Source organism: Zosterops lateralis, assembly GCF_965231275.1.
Source record: "Zosterops lateralis genome assembly, chromosome: 5".
NCBI classification, from domain to species: domain Eukaryota; kingdom Metazoa; phylum Chordata; class Aves; order Passeriformes; family Zosteropidae; genus Zosterops; species Zosterops lateralis.
Window position 1 is genome coordinate 10,665,418 of NC_139766.1, and position 6,691 is coordinate 10,672,108.

Sequence of the window (6,691 nt, forward strand, 5' to 3'; positions counted from 1 at the left end):
TCATGTCAGGCATACCAGATTTTGAGATTTTGGGACAGAATGACACACAAGAGACTACATAAACACCTGCTCACATTTTGTGTTCCTCGAGTTGGTTTTACTGGTTTTGCTCTTTAACAAGCCCTGAATTCACCCACTAAAAGGACAAAAATACAGCTCAGGGAAACTAAAATCAAGATGGCTTTCCTTTATTCTACAATTAACACGATTTCCTACTTTGTGATGATTCACCACGAATTCATCTTCTGATGACCATCTCAGTTCTTTCAAGTTCTCCATGCAGTTCATAATACTTCTGCTGCTCTTGGTCCTTCCCACCCTCACCTCTTCCACTGTGCTGGCCAGGGAAGGGCTTTTCCTTTCTTTCCCATTCAGTCTGTTTTTCATGTTCTTCTGTAAATTTCACCCCAGCAACCTGCTATCTGCCTATTTGTGTCTACCTCCCTACCCCAGGGAAGGACACCTAGAGCTTTCCTCCCCTTCACATAAGTATTTTCTTAATCATGTGCTTCCATACTCCCTACAAATGCAATCCTGTCCACAGGATTTAAATATCCTATTAATTTCTCTCCTTGTTTTCAGTGCATATCTGTCGAGCAGTCCTGATTCACGACTTAGTTGGAACCATTCAAAACTCTGATGGCAAAAACAGTTTAACAGGTTGTATTGGACAACTGATATAAATTCCACCAGAAGAGTGTTTTATTATAATATATCCAAAGAGTCAAGACTGTGTAATGGAGTCATGCCATGTTGGAGATTAACACTTTGTCTTGGTTATTTATCATCACTTGTAGTTTCAGCCAGGATTCAGTAGCAGGCTGCCTTCCGTAAAATGTATCTTTAACTGCATTTTAACATGAGCTGTACATTCTGGAGCAGAGACAGTTTGTCTGATAGTTGCAAATTACATTATGAGACCCAGAGAAGTTTCTCATTTTCCTACAGGTAAAAATGCCAGAATTACTGTAAAGCATCTAGTTTGCCAAAGACACAGTAGTTATTTCCAAAACATTGAGAAAAGTTATTAATCCAGAAGTTAATCCAGAAGTTCAGAACTATCTTCCAAAGTGAAGTCCAATAATCTCAGGAATAAAAACTGAAAAGAGATAAAATATGATCATGCATGAACCCTCTGACAAAGCCTAGGTAAAGACAAGGAAAAATTTGTACACATCATAAACTGAAAAGTCTTTCCTGTATATGCCCCGTGAGCTGTGCACAACCAAGCTGCCTGGTTCTCTGGGAGCACTCACACCTGTGCAGCTGGGTATGGAGAGGGAAGAGATCTCCCTGACTTGACCTTGTAGGTAAATATGATTTTATTTTCTGTCATCTGCACCTCTGTAAAACTTTTTAATATTGTTTTGGATTTCATAAATAAATAAATAGTCTTAACTAGGCTCAAAGTATCCACAGTAGGTTAACATTAGGGCATTTCATTAATAACGTGGTGTCCCAAAATAATTTTCTAAGGTACCCAAAAGGTGAGAAAGGTCATCTCCACAAAGCTGTGGAGCTAGATTAAAAGTCAATAGCATTCAGGCCAGTATGGAATAAACATCTTCTAGTCAACAGAGAGAGGAAAAAGCTCCCTGGTATAGAGCAGGACATTACAATGGCCTGAAGAGAGTTTATAATAGCCTCACTCACCTCTTAAAGAAAAAAAATAAAATAAAAGTCAGTTCTGGAAATGGACATGAATGAACACCACCTCACTGAACCTTTTCATAAGCACAAGGTGCTGAGAAGTGCTTATTAAAACTGCAAGTTCTTGAAGCATGCTGGGATATTCTCTGCCAGATGTATGTGTCCCTTACATCCTCTAGCCTTCCATCAGGTTTTTTTTTTGTTTGTTTATTTACAAGCCACCCATATGGCAACACCAGTAAGCACATCATAAAAAAATTACTCAAGTGCTTGTCTTGTTACTCTAATGAAATAATATGTTTTTTAAATCCTTGCCATTCCAACTGCCATGTGTTATGAAAACTGAAGCCTACTGGGATGCCATTTCATGTAAAGTTTAAGTGCCTCACCGGTGAACATAATTAACCATAATAGCATTTTATTAGCCTTAGTTACGACTGCAAGTGAAGTAACACATTGCAAGTCATGCCAGCACACATAAAAGAGAGAACAAGTACAATGCATCAGCTGGGAAGGAGACAGCTACTCCTAGCAATTGCCCTCCTGTCTGGCCTAGCCAGCAGGGGTAGAGGATAATCCTTAAAAATCTCTGCTATAGGGCATAACCACTGCCATCAGAAGGAGAGCGAGGCAGGGGGTGATGGCTGAGGAGTGCTGGGGGCAGCCAAAAGCCAGACTGAGCTGCAGGAGGAACATGCTGGAGAACTACAGAGGCAGAGAAAGCTATGGCTGCTTTATGTTCTAAAACAGTTCCCTGGCCAGTTTTGTAGGCTTGGCTTCTTACCTCTGGAGGGAGATGCAGTGCACACCAGATGCTCAGCTGGCACTGGGAGGATGGTGATATTCAGAAGGATGTCCGTGACACACAGCTGCAGACAGCAGCCTTTCCAAATGGCAGAGCTGGAGCTATAACTGCTATTAAAATTGAACAAAGTTAGATTTTCCAGTATACACCTTGATCTTTGCCTTGCCAAAGTAATCTGACCATCCCAATCCATCTGATCCTCTGAATTCAGTCCAGATCACAGCTGGCAGAAGACACGAGTCAGGAACAAGGGATGATAACACAGAAAAGAGGGTAGAAAAAAGTGGTCAAGGTAGACCAAATAGAGGAAAAGTGAAATGCTTGTACAGACATAAAGAACTACACCAGAGGAGAGAAAATGCTCAGAAAAAAAAAAAAAGCTTTTAAGCCCTGTGTGTTACTACTGACATCCACAGGTCCGTGCTGAGGCTGCTGAAGCTGGTTCCGTACTTTGTGCACGTAGGAACCATAAGACTATATGTAAATTATTTTCTTCCTGCCAAGGAAGAAGTTAAAATATCCTGGAATGGATCCCATTACACTGTTCTGAACCTGGGAATACTCCAAAAAAAGAGCAGTTTGCCCATATCTGCCCACTTCCCTTTCCTTTCTTTACGACTCTTTCCCACCTTTGGCAGTACCCACTGTAACATATTACTGTCATCACAGGTCTGTTTCTGCTTAGCTGGTTACTACCAGAGAAAACCAACAAAAACAACAATCAAAACTGCTTGAAGCAAGAGGTATAGACTGCACATGGCAAAAGGAAGCAAGATTCTGGCTGAAATCAGTCCTCACCTCTTTCAAAATGCCCTTTTAACAAAATAGTGAATACTTTGATGAAATATAAATATAGCCAAGGAAAAAATGTACTTCAATGACTGCTTTAAATAAGCAAGTTTATATCTTTCATCATGAAGAGGAGTAATATTCACCTGAATGATTCTTAACTTTTCTTTAGGGTGGTGCATGTAGTGGAAAAACTTGATGTTACTTTTGGTCAGTAATTATCAGGGTAGGGCTTTATCTTTATATATGTTCAAAATACAGAAAAAGAAAATGGAGATATTGATATTTTAAAATGTATTTTATGTATTATAGTGTTGCATGATAATCTTGCTGCTAGAGGTCTGAGAGTAGACAAAAATATTTTAGCTAAAAAGCAATTGACGAAAAAGGCATCAAGTGAGGGAGCACCAACCATTTGGATGGGTGAGGATTTGAGACATTTGTAATTCATTCCATATTACAGCAGACTTGGGAGCTGAACCTAGAAATCTTGATTTCAGATCTTGTGATGGAAATTTGTGCTTTATTTTGCATCTCTTTATCACTTTTAATAAGGTTTTCTACCACCATAATGTTCCTGAGAAGTCATGGAAATCACATCTATGTGATGTTGTCCAAGAGCTGAAAGTTTCTATGAAGTGTTTGCTGCATTAACCTTCATATTCATGGTGGGTATTATAATCTGTCATGTTTTCTGTGTACCAGGGTGACTGAAAAGCCCAATGTGTGCATGGCACCATTTCTCACCCCATCTCTATGTGACATAAACTTAGATGAGAGCTTCAGTCTGCTCAACTTCACTTTTCCTGCTGCTCTCATCTTGTGGCTCACTGGGGTATTTTAAAATGAGCCACTCTGTACTGAAATGCAATCCTATATGGGCTGGCTGCTATCAGCGTGTCTCAGTGAAGGGCAACAAATTTGGTAGAGCTAATATTTCAAAGATTTCATTTGATCTCAAGCTTGATGCCTGATAAATCAAATAAAACTTTATTTGCCTCTCCCAACATCATTCAGCTACCCATCCAACACAGGAGTCTGCACCACAGTAACTGCCTTTGACCTTTTTGGCTGTGCTTTGCCCACTGTGATTATCTTTTTTCTTTGAATTAGCTTAAGCAGAATCAGATGACATGGTGATGATGCTGATGAAAAAAAGGGGTACAGTAGACATGTCAATATGTATATTTCAAAAATAGTATTAATAAGTAATATTTTTTTAAAATGTAATTTTTTGGCATTGCTCATATATTTAATTTTCCCTGATAGAAAGTAAATTTTTAAATATACATTGAAAAAATTTACTTGTCTGTTCTCCCTGGACTCTATGGCTTTTCTCCAGCCATCTAGAACATCACTGCAGAATCTCTGTAAGATTTCCAAAATGGGTCTAATATTTATATTTACATATGACAATTTAAAAACTCCTTGTATATACGGGATTTTTTCATTGCTAAGAAGTCGTTACATTCATGAAATCCTTGTCACGTATATTAAATTTTCAAAATCTTCTCTAATTAACACTCCTGACATTTCTCCTAGAAATATTTCTCTCTGCAATACATGTTTCTTTTGAAGCATAGTCCTAAAAATACCCTGAATTTTCACACACAGCATAGAGGGGTTTTCCATTAAGTTCGTGGTAGTGGTGTTAAACTTATACTTCAAAGCATTGGGAATGTCATGTTGTTTTGTTTCCTTGTTTTGTTGTGGTTTTGCAAATATTACTTATGAAAACCTGGATTGCAGTTTCTCTCTTTTATATGAAATAACATTAAATAAAGAACTAAAAAATGTTCCTACATTAAATATATTTTACAGTAGTACTACATCCAATATTTAGTTAATGGATAAGAGCATATACAATGTAATAAATGTTTTGTTTAACATAGGTTAATATAAAACAGGTAGAAATTATGTCTTCTGCCTACTGTCAAACATTTAAATTGGATGTCCACTTGTTTTTATATTTTAGGGCCTGTGCTCCTCAAAAACACATTTCAAGGTTAATGTACTTTCTCTTTTCTTCTTATAGATTTCTTCCTCCTACCTCCAGTCCTCCAGTCTTTTTCTCTTCATCTTCAGCCAATTCTCACCCATTCTCCTTCTCTGCAGCAATCTGCCTTCTCTGACTTTAACCCAAGTGAGCAATGAGCTGTAAAATCTCCTCCGCAAGCTCTATTTTTCCAGGAATCTTTTCCCAGACATTCTACTCCCTAGCATTCCATGGAGTCTTCTTCCTGAAACCTATGACAGGTTTTGAAATGCCTTTTGATAGTGGGGATTGAAACACAAAAATGTTTCTGATGAGGGACAAATCTGGACAAAATGGGGTCAAAACACTGCAAACATCATCCTTACATTTCCTTCCTTTCTTATCAATAACCCTAATGAAGATATCTATTATGTTGTACTACACAATGGCTGTAGACATGGCAATTTGGACAACTATGTACTCAGTACCCCTAAAAACCTCTATTCAATATCATATCCTTACCTTTTTGAGTATTGTCTATGCTGGGTAATTTTTTTCTTCTGTGAAAATGATTGAATTTTTCTAGCCACAGATTAGGTAAGAGGTGACAATTCCATTTATTTCAAGTTGTAAATTCACTTCTCATATTAAACTCACAGTGACAGCATTAAATTCTCAAAAAGATTATCCAGCTAAGGTTTTCTTAATAGTGAATTTGTTTGGGGGTACAAAATGTAATGGAATTAACTGAAAAGTAATTGCTGCCCTATTTGACTTCACAAGGCAAGTGGTAATAAAAATGCCAAAAAGGAAAAAAATTATAACATTTGTAATGCATCTGTATATTAAATAAGAGCCCCTATAGTGACATGAGTCAGAATCAAGATGCTTTTGAAAAAAGCAGGGATGTAGCAAATGTTTCTCGAGATATGTCAATGTCTGTGCTGTGTAGCCTGACTTGCCATGTGACCAGGATATTCCAATCCTATTGTCCAGATTTCCAAGTTCCAGTCCTTATTCTTGCCTGTTTGCTCCATAGACAGCAGACTTCCAGTAAGCACTTAGCAGTACATGTCACACAGGAAATTATGAGCATCACAAACTTATATTGCAAAACATTTAACAGACACCACCTTTTACCCCAAAGGTAAATTAACTGGTAAGAGCAAGAGAAGAAGAAAGTGAGTGTAAATCAAGACTAAAATAATCTGTTATCTTTAGTGATTTTTTTTTTAAATTAAAAAAATCCCAAAACAACAGACAAACAAACAAAAGCCACCAAAAAAGCCAAACCAAAACCAACAAACCACACTATGACAAAAATTCCCAAATGATTCCACAGCAGCTATAAATATATATCATAGCAGTGTACATGAAATAAGATATTCACAAACTAAGGCAGGGCTGCTCTTGTCTTTCACTGTAAACTCAAAGTGGCTTGCTTAATTTCCTAGAAAATTTCTTCACTTGTG

General features: G+C 37.5%; 1 long non-coding RNA gene across 1 annotated transcript; it reads right to left on the bottom strand.

The window, feature by feature from the left end:
• Nucleotides 1–802: 802 nt before the first annotated feature.
• LOC310909734 lies at nucleotides 803–5,362 on the bottom strand. The gene is made up of 3 exons (XR_014590169.1): nucleotides 5,295–5,362; nucleotides 2,435–2,565; nucleotides 803–1,099 (listed from the first exon to the last, which is right to left on the bottom strand). It is a non-coding gene; the product is annotated as an uncharacterized lncRNA (long non-coding RNA).
• Nucleotides 5,363–6,691: the final 1,329 nt, after the last annotated feature.